Here is a 15,479-nt window from a genome sequence, read left to right on the forward strand (position 1 = left end):
AGTAAGCGCAAAGTAATTGAAGTTATCCCCTGTATATTATCAGACCATAGTGCGATGAAATTGGAGATCCATAGGAAAAGAAACTCGAAAAATTTCATTAACACATGGAAACTGAACAACACACACTTCTGAATAACCAAGGGGTCACAGAGGAAATTAAAGAAGAAATCAGACAGTTCCTTCAATTAAATGACAATCACAATACAACATATCGGAATCCATGGGACACAATGAAAGCAGTCTTACAAGGGAAATTCATAGCAGTGAATACGCATATTAGGAAAACAGAACAAACCCAATTAAACAACCTGATGCTGAACCTCAAGCTTCTAGAAAAAGAAGAGCAGGACAACCCCAAAGCTCATACAAGGGAGGAAATTATAAAGATCAGAGGAGAAATCAATGCAATGGAGACTAAGAGAATGATACAAAAAAATCAATGAAGCCAAGAGTTGGTTCTTCAAAAGAATCAACAAAATTGACAAACCCTTAGCCAACCTTGTCAGAAAAAGGAAAGAAAAGGCCCAAATCCATGCAATTAGGAATGAAAAGGGTGAAATGACAACAGACCCAGCAGAAATCCAGAGGATCATCAATACCTACTTCCAGAACCTATATGCCAATAAGATGGACAACACAGAAGAAATGGACAGATTCCTAGATACATATGAATTACCAAAGTTGAACGAAGAAGACCTAAAAATTCTGAACAACCCAATATCAACCAATGAAATTGAAAATGTAATTAAAAACTTATCAACTAAGAAAAGCCTGGGCCCTGATGGCTTCACTGCTGAATTCTACAAGACATTTAGAGAGGAACTGCTGCCACTACTGTTTAAACTCTTCAATGAAATTGAAAGGGAAGCAATACTCCCAAATTCATTCCTGGAAGCAAGCATCACCTTGATCCCCAAAGCAGAGAAAGACCTAACCAAAAAAGAGAACTATAGGCCAATCTCACTAATGAACATAGATGCAAAAATCCTTAATAAGATACTGGCAAACAGAATGCAGAAGATCATCAAGAAGATCATACACCCTGATCAAGTGGGATTCATCCCAGGGATGCAGGGATGGTTCAATATACGAAAATCAATTAATGTAATACACTATATCAATAGAGCTAAGGACAAAAACCATATGATTATCTCCATAGACGCAGAAAAAGCATTTGACAAAATCCAACATGCAATTATGATAAAAACCCTACAAAAAATTGGAATAGATGGTCTCTACCTCAAACTGATAGAAGCCATCTATGAAAAGCCAACAGCCAATATCATACTAAATGGTCACAAACTGAAATCCTTCACACTAAAATCAGGAACAAGGCAAGGATGTCCACTATCACCACTCTTGTTCAGTATAGTTCTGGAAACATTAGCCATGGCAATTAGACAAAAGAAATAAAAGAATAAAGATAAGTAACGAAGAAGCCAAATTGTCATTATTTGCAGATGACATGATACTCTATATAGAAGACCCAAAGAACTCCACCAAAAGTCTTCTAGACTTAATAACCAAATTCAGTCAAGTAGCTGGTTACAAGGTCAACACACAAAAATTAATAGCTTTCCTCTACACCAATGACAGACTCACTGAGAGAGAAATAGGGCAAATAATTCCTTTCACAATAGCATCCAAAAAACTGAAATACCTAGGAATCAACCTAACGAAAGAAATCAAAGACCTGTTCTCTGAAAACTATGGCCCTCTGGAAAGAGAGATTGAAGATGATATCAGAAAATGGAAAGACATCCCCTGCTCCTGAGTAGGAAGAATTAATATAGTGAAAATGGCCATACTTCCAAAACTGCTATATAGATTTAATGCAATTCTAATTGAGATCCCAGCAGCATACTTCATAGACCTCGAGAAAACAATCCAAAAATTCATTTAGAACAAGAAGAGATCCAGAATAGCAAAAGCAATTCTAGGTAACAGAGACATGGCAGGGGGTATCACCATCCCCAACCTGCAACTATACTACAAAGCTACTGTGATGAAAACAGCATGGTACTGGCAAAGAAACAGACCCAAGGACCAGTGGAACAGATTAGAAGATGCAGAAATAACGCCAGACACACTCAGCCATCTCATCTTTGACAAAGGAGCCAAACACCCTCAATGGAGGAAAGATAGCCTCTTTAATAAATAGTGCTGGAAAAATTGGGCTTCAACTTGCCAAAGATTAAAACTAGACCTATATATCTCACCATGCACTAAACTAAAATCAAAACAGATTAAAGATCTAAATATTAAAATAGAAACTCTGAACCAGTTGGAACAGAGGTTAGGTAGAACCATTGAAGACATTGGTGTAGGAAAAGATTTTATGAACAAAACCTCAGTTGCCCATGAACTAGCACAAATAATCAACAAATGGGATCCCTTCTTATTAAAAAGCTTCTGTACAGCAAGAGAAACCACCAGCAGTGTGAAGAGACAGCCCACAATGTGGGAAAAAATCTTCACCTGCTCTTCCTCAGACAAAGGTCTACTATCTCAAATCTATAAAGAACTTAAAAAGATCAGACCTCCCAAATTTAAAGACCCAATCCAAAAATGGGCATCTGAAAGGAACAGACATTTCTCACACAAAGAAGTAGAAATAGCAAATAAATACATGAAAAAATGTTCAACATCATTGGTCATTCGAGAGATGCAAATGAAAACAATGCTGAGATTCCACTTCACTCCAGAAAGAATGGCTGCTATCATGAAATCAACCAATAACAAATGCTGGCGGGGCTGTGGGGAAAGAGGAACCCTGCTCCACTGCTGGTGGGAGTGTAGACTGGTGCAACCACTGTGGAAATCAGTATGGAGATACCTCAAAGAACTAGGACTCGAAGTCCCATTTGACGCCGCTATTCCACTGCTGGGGATCTTCCCCAAAGAATTAAAAGAATTATACCACAGTGATATATGTGCACCCATGTTCATAGCAGCGCAGTTTGTAATAGCTAAAACTTGGAAACAGCCCAAATGCCCATCAACTGGAGACTGGATAAAGAAAATGTGCTTTTTTTATAAAATGGAGTACTACTCAGCCATAAAAAATGAGAAATTAGAGATATTTATAGCTAAGTGGATGCACATTGAGGGAATACTCTTAAGTGAAATAAATAGGACACAGATGTGTAAATACTGAATAGTTTCTCTAGTGTGAGAAACTGAAAGTGTAAATAAGGACTAAAACATATAATAGGTAATGTGAAATAGGGAGAAAAGGGGCAAAGGGGAAGGAAGTGGGAGGGCTAGCGGAAAGGATAGAAGGGAATGGGATTAATACGAGAAAATGGAAAAACAGGAACAAAATCTTTGTAAATAGGGAGGACTGGAGGTGTTGAAGGGAGGGCTGGGCAAGGGTGAAAAATAAGAACCAAGAGAGACTATGTAAAGGTGCAAATTTCCAATGAAGAATGTCATTATATTGTATACCTAAAATGTACCAATGATTAGAATGAATAATCGATAATATAAAATAGGAAGAAAAGGTCCAAAGGGGTAGGGGTAGTGGGAGGGGTGGGGGAAAGGAAAGAAGGGAAAGGAAAAAATGATGAGAAATGGAAATAAAGTCTTTGTAAATAGGGAAGGGTGGAGGGGGTGAAGGGAGGGCTAGGAATGGGGAAAAAATAAGAACCAAGATGCATTATGTAAAGGTACAATTCCCAATGAGAAATATAATTGTGTTGTATACCTACAATGTACCAATAAAAGAATTTAATCCAAAAATAAAGGGTCTTGGTTGCCTACTGCCTCTCCCTCCACCTTGGGCTGCCCTTGATCTCCTTTGTTCTGCCAAGACACACAACCCAGTGTTCAACAGCTATCAAGCACTTATCTTTGAATTCCCTGTTTACCCCCTAATCTGAGTACAGTATTTATTTTTTGCCAGCATATAAATGCATATTTTATCAATCATCTTCAACAGTTTCTGTGGAAGTTTTCTTGGCATCTATTCTGCAATGTTTAAAGACAAGTGTTACCTTTCACTCAAAACTTACACTTTTAGAGTTCTGTGTTAGTATAGTTTTCCAAAAGATGGCTTAATTTTCCCATTTGAGTAACTGACCCACAAGATATATCTGCCCCAGATTACACATATGTCCAAATAAATTTCAAAGCATTTTAGTATTCAAGGCAAGAGTGTGCCATAAATAAGGATTTTCTAACTAATCACCTGATTTGCTCTCTGGCTCCAAGCCAGGCAAACAGTTTCAAAGTCCATTTGAATTACTTAATTTTCTACTTCTTTTCTGCAACTGAGGAGAACACATTCAGCTAGTATCATTTGAACATCTATTCCATCACATGCCTACCACACAGTAGTTGTTGGTAAACACTGAATATCATCACTGAGAACGAAGGTAATGAAAGTTAGGTAAAAGAAGAGATAAATGTTAAACTAAACAACAAAGAAATTTTTCATAATTTAAAAAATATGCTCCATGTCACAGAACATTTTTTAAAAGCAGAAATTGTAAGATAGGGGGAAAAAAAGCAGCCCTGGCTGGAGCTGAGAATCAAGAATGTAACCTAACTGCCTCCAGTAACATATTAAGGAGAAAACTCAGGCTTGGCAGCGTGCTGTGCCAGCAGGACCAGATGGTTTGCTTAAATCACAAGCTAATAAACTTTTATTCAGAATAAGAAAAGAACAAATTATTGTTCTACTGCAGATCTATTTTCCTTAAGCAAGCAAAGCAATGGCATGCTTCAGGTGCTGGCAAAGCTTGCACCTTCAATTCCCACATTCTTCTATTCCATAACAGAGAACAATGTACACATTGTAGCTTCCAAGATGCTTATGGAAATTTCTAAATCTCCAAAGGAAAAAGATGATTAGAAGAAAAAAAATAGTACCAAACGATAAGATTATCTAGAGGTTAACCAGTCACCATGTAAACCAGATATTCATTTGAGAAACCCTCTAGTTTTCTTGACTTGAACAAAATTTTAGATTAAGACCTACCGTTTTACCAAAAAAAAGAGTGAGATGCAGAGTATCTTCTAAAGTATTAATGAGAAAACACACATACACATACACACACACACACACACACACACAAAACCAACCTCCCTTAACTTCTTTCAGTGTCTCAGAATTGCTGATAATGAAAATCTGAATTTACATTTTCTAACAGAAAATCTTTTTTTCCAATACAGTTGTTCCTCGTTTAACAACCTAACTGTTTAACAGCTGTCTGGACTTAAAACCAAGTTGCACTGTCTGGATTTATGATCCGTCTTTTTTCTGTTGGGGGGTACCGGGGATGGAACTCAGGACCTTGTGCTTGTGAGGCAGGTATGGTGCCACTGAGCTAAATCCCCTAGCCAAGTTTTCTTTTTTGTACACTTTTATCCACCTTGTTTATAAAGCCTCAATGTCTTTTTTTGTACAGTACATCTTGTTTTTAAAGTATTGGAATTTTTACTGATTGTACAGTATAGTACTGTAGTTTTATGTTGGGTTGTACATTACAGTATTAAATATAAAAGTTATGCAAATAAAAGCAAAGTCATCAACTTTGAGTTTCTTTTGACCATTTCTTTGTTTTGAATATTGTAATGTACATACCGTATACAATTCCTCATTTGGTGACCAAGTGAATTAACAACCTAGTTGAAGGAATGGAACTAGGTCATTACACACAAAACGTCTGTATTTTCTTTTTGCTAATGCATGGTAATTGTTTGACAAGATATACATTAAAGTAAAACATCTTAGGAATATGGAATAACTATACCTTTGGCAATAACAATAGTAACATATTATCTATTTTGAAGGATATTATTCTAAGTGCTTTACATGAATTATCTCATGAGTTTATCACAATGATCCTATGAAGTAATAGGTATTATTATTATTATTATTATTAATTCTCATTTTCATGGAACTAGAAACAGATTCAGAAGATACGGTACCTTGTCCAAGGTCATACAGCCAAAGGAAAAAAGGCTATGATTTCAACCTTGGGGGCTGACTTCTTGCACTCACAATTAATGCTGTTTTCCTACAATATAATAATGTTCACTGAATCATTCTGAAGACATTTTCCACAATTATATCTAATGAGTCACTCTGAGAAGTATTCCCATGCCCTCTTACATCTTTCCATACTTCCTTTCTTTCCTTTCTCTCTTGTACCCACAATATTTAACTCCTACCATGTGCTAGATAATACATGGTATTTACTGAGGGCATAATGAAAAACAAACAGACATGTGCCTCTAGCCCTCCTAAGCTTAAAATCTGTACTGTCCCTATGCTTAGAAAGAACCATCAGTAGCTAATAAAATATATGTATAACTACAAATTATATATGCAAGGAAGTGTAGGATGTCATGAAAAGATGAAACATGAGGCTCTTGTCTGTGTCCTAGGGCCTCAAGAAAGTTTCTATTCCTGTTCAATAAAGTACTAGAAACATTAGCCAGAGCAATAAAAAAGGAATATGGATAGGAAAGAAAGCTATCAAATTATCATTATTTTCAATGACATGACATAGAAGACCCCAAAAATTCCACTAAAAGACTTCTAGAAGCAATAGCAAAATTCAACAATGTAGCAAATACAAAATCAATACACAAAAATCAATAGCATTAGCGGGTGGTGGATGCCTGTAATCCAAGCACTTGGGAGGCTGAGGCAGATGATCACCACAAATTCAAGACCAACCTAGGCTACACAGTCAGTGCAAGGCCAGCCTAAATGACATAGCGAGAAACTGTCTCCAAAAAATGTAAAAATAAAACAAACACCACCACCACCACAAGAACAAAAAGCACTCCTGTACACCAATAATGAACCCACCAAGAAGAACATTAGAAAACCAATATGATTCTCAATGGCATCAAGAAAAATTAAATACCACCTGTCCCCCAAAATAAGACCTAGCTGGAAATAATCAGGCTTGAAAACAAGAGATCAAAGCTGCCAACCCCTGAAATAAATAGGACACACATGTGTAAATACCAAATTGTTTCTCTGGTATGAGAAACTAAAAGTGAGGATCAAAATGTATAATTGATAACGTGAAATAGGAAGAAAAGGTCTAAAGGGGTAGGGGAAGTGTGAGGGGTAGGGGAGAGGAAGGAAGAGAAAAGAAATACGAGAAAAGGAAAAAAATGAAAACAAAGTCTTTGTAAATAGGGAGGGGTGGAGGGGGTGAAGGGCGGGCAGAGGAATGGGGAAAAAATAAGAACCAAGATATATCATGTAAAGGTACAAGTACCCAGTGATGAATGTAACTGTATTGTACCAATAAACTTAATGTAACAATAAACTTAATGAAAACTGCCAGCCCCATCAGCCTATCCTTGCCTTATCTGCCTTAGAGAGTAGCCAGCCACTGAGCAAGAGAACAGTGATGACAGAACCTAAGAAAAAAAGGGCAACTGAAATGAACAGACATTTCTCATAAGAACAATACAAAAAGCCAATACATGAAAAAATGTTCAACATCATTAGCGATTAGTGAAACACAAATTAACGCAAAACTGAGATTTCATCTTACTCCAAAAAGAATGGCAATCATCAAGAAATCAACAAATGCTTGTGAGGCTGTGGTAAAAAAAGGAACCCTCGTACATTTTTGGTGGAAATGTAAACAGTACATCCATTATGAAAATCAGTATGGAGATTCCTCAAAAAATTAAAAAAATTCCACTCAACCTAACAATTTCCCTACTAGATTTCTTCCTGGAAGAGTTAAAGACATATTATAGTGATACACTGCATATCAGAGTTTATAGCAGCATAATTCATAATAGCTAAATCTTAGAAGCAGCCTGTATGTCCATCAACAGATGAATGGATAAAGGAAATGTGATATTTACACATAATGGAATTATTCCACAATAAAGAAGGATAAATTTGAGTCATTTTAGGAAAATGGAGGCATCTTGAAAACATGCTGATCGAAATAAATCAGACACAGAAACTTAAATACTGTGTGGCTTCTCTCATATGAGAAATCCAAAGTATACAGAACAAATTAAAAGACAGATAAAAGGAAATGGGCAAATACATCTTTTGTAAATAAAAATGGGTCTGGTACATGGAGGAAAGTGGAAGGGCCGGAAAGGGAAAGGGGACATGAAAAAGAATTAAGATGTGTCATGTATGTGTGCCAATACCCACAATGAAAGTAGTCATTATAAAGGGACATGAAAAATAATTAAGATGTGTCATATACATGTACCAATACCCACAATGAAAGTAGTCATTATGGGTTTTTTTGTTTTTGGTTTTGGTTTTTTTTGCGGTACCAGAGATTGAACTCAGGACCTTGTGCTTGTGAGGCAGGCGCAGTGCCACTGAGCTAAATACCCAGCCCTAGTAGTCATTATGTTTTACAAACATTTAGTAATTAAAAAAAAAAAAACACCCAGCAGGAAAGTATAACCAAAAAAGGGAGAAATTAACAGTAATACAAAAACAGAGGATACTATTCTAGATATTAAAATGGTTTCAACACTGTACCAGCCCCTACTGGCACTCTCTGGCTACACCTAAAAGAATTTAGTCTACAGCTATTAGAAATGTGTTTCCTAGTCCCAACAGCTCATCCAAAAATATGTCCTTCAGTCTCTCATAGTATACTGCCATTATGTTATTTTTAATGTTCTTTCAAGTACCCGTCAGTAAAGATTTGGCTTCTTGTGTATGTGTGCTTATCTTTGTTCCGGTTGGTGGGCCATTGCTTTTGTTCTGTAAACCAAGTCCAAACTTTCATACAGATTCACAGATTGCAGATTTCCGCTCCTCAAAACACAAACATCTCCAGAGCCGGGATTTAGCTCAGTGGTTCCGGTGCCTGCTTTGCAAGCACAAGGTCGCAAGTTCGATTCACAGTACCAAAAAATCAAAACACAAGCATCTCCAACTCCCAACTAAAGTGCATCTCTCTCTTGAGGGCCTGCACTTTTTTTTTTTGCTTCTTTTTGAGTGTGTACTTTAAATTCTGCCTAAGAAACCTATTTTGCTTCTGAAAAAAAATCCACAAAAAGATCCACAGATCTAATGAGCAAATTCAGCAAAGTGGCATAATACAATACCAATAGCTTTCCTATATGTAAAAAAATGAATCTGCTAAGAAAGAAATCAGGAAAACAATTTCATTCACAACAGCTTAACATAAACACAAACACACATACACACACACACACACAAACACACACCCCTAGGAACCAAGAAGGTGAAAACCAATATAGTGAAATTTAGAAAATAATGAAGAAAGAAACTGAAGACATTAGAAGATAGAAAGATCTCCCTAGTTTGTGGATTGACAGAACCAATAGTAAGATGGCCATATTGCCAATAGTAATCTATGGTTTGAGTGTGATCCCTATTAAAATACCAAGCATGGGGCTGGAGATTTACCTCAGTGGCGCTGCGCCTGCCTTACAAGTGCAAGGTCCCAAGTTTGATCCCTGGTACAGGAAAAAAAATACTAAGCATATTCTTCAAAAACCAGAAACAACAATCCCAAAATTCATATATAGAAGCACAAAAGACCCAAGACAGCCAGAGCAACTCCTGAGCAAAAAGAACAATGCTGGAACCATCCAATACCTAATAACAAAGCTACAAGAACACCACATGGTAATGGCACAAAAACAGACATGTAGACCAATGGAATATAACAGAAGATACAGAAACCCACAAACCTAGAACCATTAGATTTTTGACAAAAGGACCAAAAAATTATACAAGAGAATGCTGTAGATAGTCTCTTTAATAAATGGTCCTGTGGAAACTACATAACTGAATGCAGAAGATTGAAACTTGATCCCTTCTTACCCTGTACTAAATTCAAATCAAATAGAAACAATAAATGCTGGTGTGAATGCCACAAAAAAGGAATCCTCCTACAATGTTGGTGGGAATGTAAACTAGTGCAACTATAGCAATCAGCATGGAGATTCCTCAAAAATCTAAGAATATATATAGCATCCAGCTGTACCAGTCCTTTGTATATTTCTGAGTTAAGGACAGTATATTATTGTACAAGCTATATTATATACTATATATATAAACAAATATATCCATATTTACAGCAGAACTCACAACAGCTAAGCTGTGGAAACAGCCTAGATGTCAAGCAACTGATGAATGGGTAAAGAAAATGTGGTACAACTGATAGAATATTATTCAGTCATAAAGAAGAATAAAATCATGTCATTTGCAGGAAAATGAATAAAACTAGAGACCATCATGCCAAGTGAAATATGCAAATTTCAGAAAGTTAAATATTATATGTTTTCTCTTATATAAGTAATCTATAAATAAATAAATAAAATGTCTGGAAACTACAAGGCAGACTTTTAAAGATAGAGAAGGGAATCACAGGTAAGGGGATGGAATGAGACACTGTGTAATAGGGATGAAAATAATCAAAACATGTTATGTACATGTACCAATATACCAAAACAAATCTCATCATTCTGTATAACAGTACTAATATGCACATGTGCACACACACGTGCACACATACACACACAAAAAGAATGTGATGGAATAATGGCTTGAAGGTATGACAATCATACCATCTAACTAGTAAGGTTAAGAAAAAACAAATCACCAGATAGGGATGTTGAGAGTAGCCAGAGGAGAGCTTAGATTATCTTTCAGGCAAAGAATGCAAAAGATGTTCAAGGAGGAAATGAAGACTTTATGTGTCAGGGCCTGGCATAGCACAGACATCCCATGTGTTATCTGTTGTATGAGTGAAAAAATAAATACATAGTAATCTAAGATTCTTTTGACTTAGAAGGAAGATGTAGGAGAGATCATAGGAGTCCGAGGGTTCATGTAAGGAAAGAAGACACAGAATAAGAGAGAGATGATAGTGCAGTGGAGCACAGATGATTAGGGACTGATTTTTGGACAATGTTTGATGAAATTCAGGATGACATGCACAGTAAAATAAGCTCAATTGGTTTCTTTGAAGAGTGGAGAACACTGGTCCCAATGGATCATTACTTCAAAATTAATCAGATGCCTCTAAAGAGCTTCAAAATTTAATTTTCTTATATTCTCCATGTAAATATACATGTCTTATAAAAGAATATTTTCTATTCTGTTCATTGAAAATAAGAAATACTAAGTAATTCTTGATATAAGCTAATGATAAAAAGATCCACTGAATTCAGTATTATATTAAACTAAAGAATACACAAGTATCTTTTATTACTAATCTTGCAAAAGACCTAAGTTTAAGTAGGAACCACAACTATATCAGTGAAGAAGAAATCATGTGTCCGGGGATATAGTAGACTTCTTAGCTTTTTACAGATTGTTGCACTTTTTCATTAAATTAACACAGACAATTTTTCTTGTGAGAATGAATAAAAGTTAACAGATGACACGTTAAATAATATGCTCTTTGGATAGGAAATTTACAATATGTTTTTACCATTTCTTAAAATGTGGCACACATTCTGATAGGATGCCTAACAATGTCAGGTATATCTCTAAAAGCATGTGAATTTTAAGTATCCACACAGCTAAGACTTGTAGAGCAGGTAAATTCACACTGATTGACTGTACTCTTTCATTGGCACTGCTTTTGTGTTTCCAGTAATATTATTAACTTGTGGTAACAAATCTTCTGCAACTGAAGATAAATTTAAAAAGAGAGTAGAAACATGTCAGTATGAAAGAAATGCTTCTTTTTAAAGCCATCTCAATTTTCCTTTTTTTAAAATCAAGTCAGATGGTTTAGAGAGACAAATCCCATAATAAGCACTTGTCACAAGCGGAACCTGAAAAATAACACATCAATAAAATGTGGGTGCACATTTTCAAAGCAATTATCATCCTGCTGCTCTGAAGCTCATAGTCTTGTATCACTGAGGTTGGAAAGAGGCCTTGAGAAAGGCCAATATTTAATCACTGACAATTCTATTTAGATAACTTTTAGTGACATAGCCATAAAAACTAAAAATCTAAACTAATGCACAGAAAACAACTGTTTTAGAAAACTGTTAATTGACTGTCGATCTCCTTATTTCAGCAACAAACAGGTTGCACCAGAATCAAGTAAAACAAAATTAATAATTTCCCTGGTCCACATAAGCATCAGGGCTCTTTTGTACTCTTGGAACAAAGAAGGACAAGAATAACCAAAATAACAGATCATATTTTTTTTCCCCAGTAGCAGTAACAAAATTTGGCAGGCATCATTTACATTATATTCTGCATCTGGGTCTGGGAGCTCTTTTAGTTTATTAGGGTATGTGACAAATGATTAACTTAGAAATGAAATATAAATAGATGTAGAATGATGACATTTATCTGTGAACTTCAAACTCTGATAAATACTCTTACAGTAGGAAAAGTATTAAATGGACACAGAAAGTATCCAACTTTTAAAAAGAAATTTCCCTCTTCAGTGAAATGATTTGGACACTTCAAATGGAAGAAATTCTAACTGCTTTTTACTATGGAAAACAGCATTCCTTCAGTAGCATAAAGTCACCAGCACATAAAAAATTTAGAGATTAAGCCATTCTTTGAAAATCAACTGAAATGATTGTACAATAATAAGTTACAATAAAAATACACTAACAAAAGTTTACAATAATAAAAATAAAGGTTTACTGGAATTTTATGTAGCAATTTTAATTCTCATTTACATTGTTAAGGAAAAAAATCACAATGCTACCTACAAGTTAACAAGACTGGTACTCCACTAATTAGAGACACATTTTTGTGTATATGTGTATATGGAGAAAATGAAGTATTGCAATATAACTTGTGAACAATGACTAAAAACAAACTGCTGGCAATGGCAGTTATTCAGCCTTATCAAAGGTGTACTATTTGCCGAAAAAGAAAAGTAAAAGGATGGGAATTTAATGTTTGGCAACCCAAAGCTATCAAGAAGGAAAGTCAAAACATGATGTTGGTACGTTAAGTACATGTATACATAAATGGTTATTTTGGCCATAATAATAAGGGCATAATAATTGTAGGCTGTCTTTATGAGCTAATGCAATACTTGCAAATTATCTCTACATGAGGTAGTAAATAATTGTTTTGGGGAAAGCAATTTGTTCCATCTAGGTCAGTGATGGTGAACCTTCAATGACACAAACAGCCTAATGCAGCATGTTTGCCATAGGTTCACCACCACTGATGTAGATGAAGTTACAGAGGCCTGCAGAGGCTATGGAACTTCTCCTACACCAGGCAGTAAACAAAAGAACAGAATCTACATCTGACTTCTGATGCAATGCACAACTGAAATATACAGTGAGTGCTTAAGTCGAAAAATATTTTCCTACACTAAAAGACACATATCCATTAACTTTCCTTAAAAGCTGTATTTCCTTTCACTTTGAACACACTTATCCCATCATTCTTGTCACTTTCTGAAGCAGTTCTGGAAATCTTCTTTTTTGAGAGTCTTTGGTAGCACTGCTATGGCTGCCTCAATATCCTGAACTGATTCAAAACATTTCTCTTTCATGGTCATTTTGATTTTGTGGAAGAGCCAGAAGTTGCATGGTGTCAGATCTGGTGAGTAAGGTTGGATGAAGACACACTGTTTTTTACAAGCCTGCCTTTCTATCAGAAGGCTCAAAGCAGTGACATTCACTGTATTTTTGATCACACCTAGGAAAGACATTCATACTTTACACTAACTCTTACTGCATTTAAAATTGTTTATTATAGAAATAAGAGAAAGAGATAATTGAGTGCCAAAATGGAGCACAGGACATGCATGCATAAAAACTACCTGTTTAAGTAGGATAAATCCTACTGTGCACATGTCTCTAGGAATATATTCTTCATTGAAAACAACCAGGAAGATGCAGCCAAGGAGAACATAAACTGCATATAAAAACCAGCGGGAAGCCATCTGACTCTCATGGCTTTTCCTCCAGCCATATCTTGGATGACTGCCTCTATCACTGTCAATAACTTGGTTTATCAAACCTCTCAGTAGGAGATAGCAGAATAAAAGCCAAATACCTATGAACTGATTACAAGCAAAGTATATCATCTGTTACAGATCTGCCACACAAATTCCAAGTGCTTCCAAGTGTAGCACATGTCATACAGTTCAGGCAAAAGTATAAAAACATATCTACTGTGAAAACTGGCATCCATAGGCTTCTGAGTCCTCATTTTTGGGGTGTGCCAAAGTTTTATTTCATTTCCATAGCAGTTAATTGTTTCATTTGGTTATAACTTTTGAAAACACAGATGTGGCCCTTGTATTGAATAAAAATAAAAACTCAAGTCTAAATTTAGAACTACGCATACTTTCTGTACTTCCCAGAGAGTATTATAATTAATTACTTTATTAAATCTTTTTCAAAAGAAATTACAATAACAAAAGGGAGAGCCAACTGCAATATTTCTAAAATTACTATTACAAGCCACTCCTATTTCTAGACATATTTTTGGTGATACCATCTCATGTGATTATTTCCTGGAGTCTTTAGCTCTGCTTCAGAATCTTTTTGGTAGTTGTCTACTGACCCCAGCTGGTAAAATTACAAAGAAAGTTACAGTGTCTAAAGCTTCTGCCAACCCAATTTTTGTATTTTATGTGAAGAAAAATTTTAAGAGAAATAAGAAAATAGAATATCAGCATAGTAGTATCTAAAGATTCTCAGCTTTATCCCTCTTAGACTAAAAAACCCACATAATTAAGACAATATAACGCCATTTACTTTATTTAATTAATTTATTAATTTATTGGTACCAGGGATCAAACTCAGGACCTTGTGCTTGCAAGGCAGGCATGGTGCCACTGAGCTAAATCCCTGGCCCATTTACTTTAATTAAGAAAATATCATGGCATTTACTTAGAAGGATTTTAAATTCCAAGCACCTCCCATCACATATTAAATCTCAATATTATTGTCATATTACATATAACATTTTGTTTTGTTTTGCAAATTCACTAAACATGACTGATATCCATCAAATGGATATCAGGAGGAGTATCAGTATTCTTTTAAAAATTCAGGTTATCTTTTTGCTAGTTTATCTTGAAGATGCTTGTCAGTATTTTCATCTTTTTTTAAGAGTTTTATTAAAACTGAGATCCATTCTTTTCATTTAATATAAAGATGAGGTTAATTATTTTTAAAATGTCTACAGCATACTTGGGTGAACATGATTTAAAATACAGTACAACCTGCCAGGGATTTAGCTCAGTGGCTCTGTCACCTGCCTCGCAAGCACAAGGTCCCAAGTTTGATAGCCAGTACTAAGAAAACAACAACAACAACAAATATATATATATATATACATATATTACAATCTAATTTCAAATTTTAAGACAAAGTTCCTCAAAGTAGAGGAATGTCAGCTTAACCTTTGATAATTACCTTTTTCTTTTTTTTATTTTACCTTTTAAATTACAGAGTTGTGTGCCCCCATTGTTAACTATCAGTAGTAAGGATCTGATAATTTAAAGAGGATAAAAATGACAAGGAGTAATGGA

At 35.4% G+C, this 15,479-nt stretch overlaps 1 protein-coding gene across 28 annotated transcripts in view; it reads right to left on the bottom strand.

The window, feature by feature from the left end:
• Erc1 (ELKS/RAB6-interacting/CAST family member 1) overlaps positions 1–15,479 on the bottom strand; it is a 510,100-nt gene that overhangs the window by 221,498 nt on the left and 273,123 nt on the right. The window lies entirely within an intron of this gene.

This window comes from Heterocephalus glaber, unplaced genomic scaffold, assembly GCF_053883595.1.
Source record: "Heterocephalus glaber isolate CG9 unplaced genomic scaffold, H.glaber_assembly_v1.0 deba00000281, whole genome shotgun sequence".
In the NCBI taxonomy this organism is placed as follows: Eukaryota; Metazoa; Chordata; class Mammalia; order Rodentia; family Bathyergidae; genus Heterocephalus; species Heterocephalus glaber.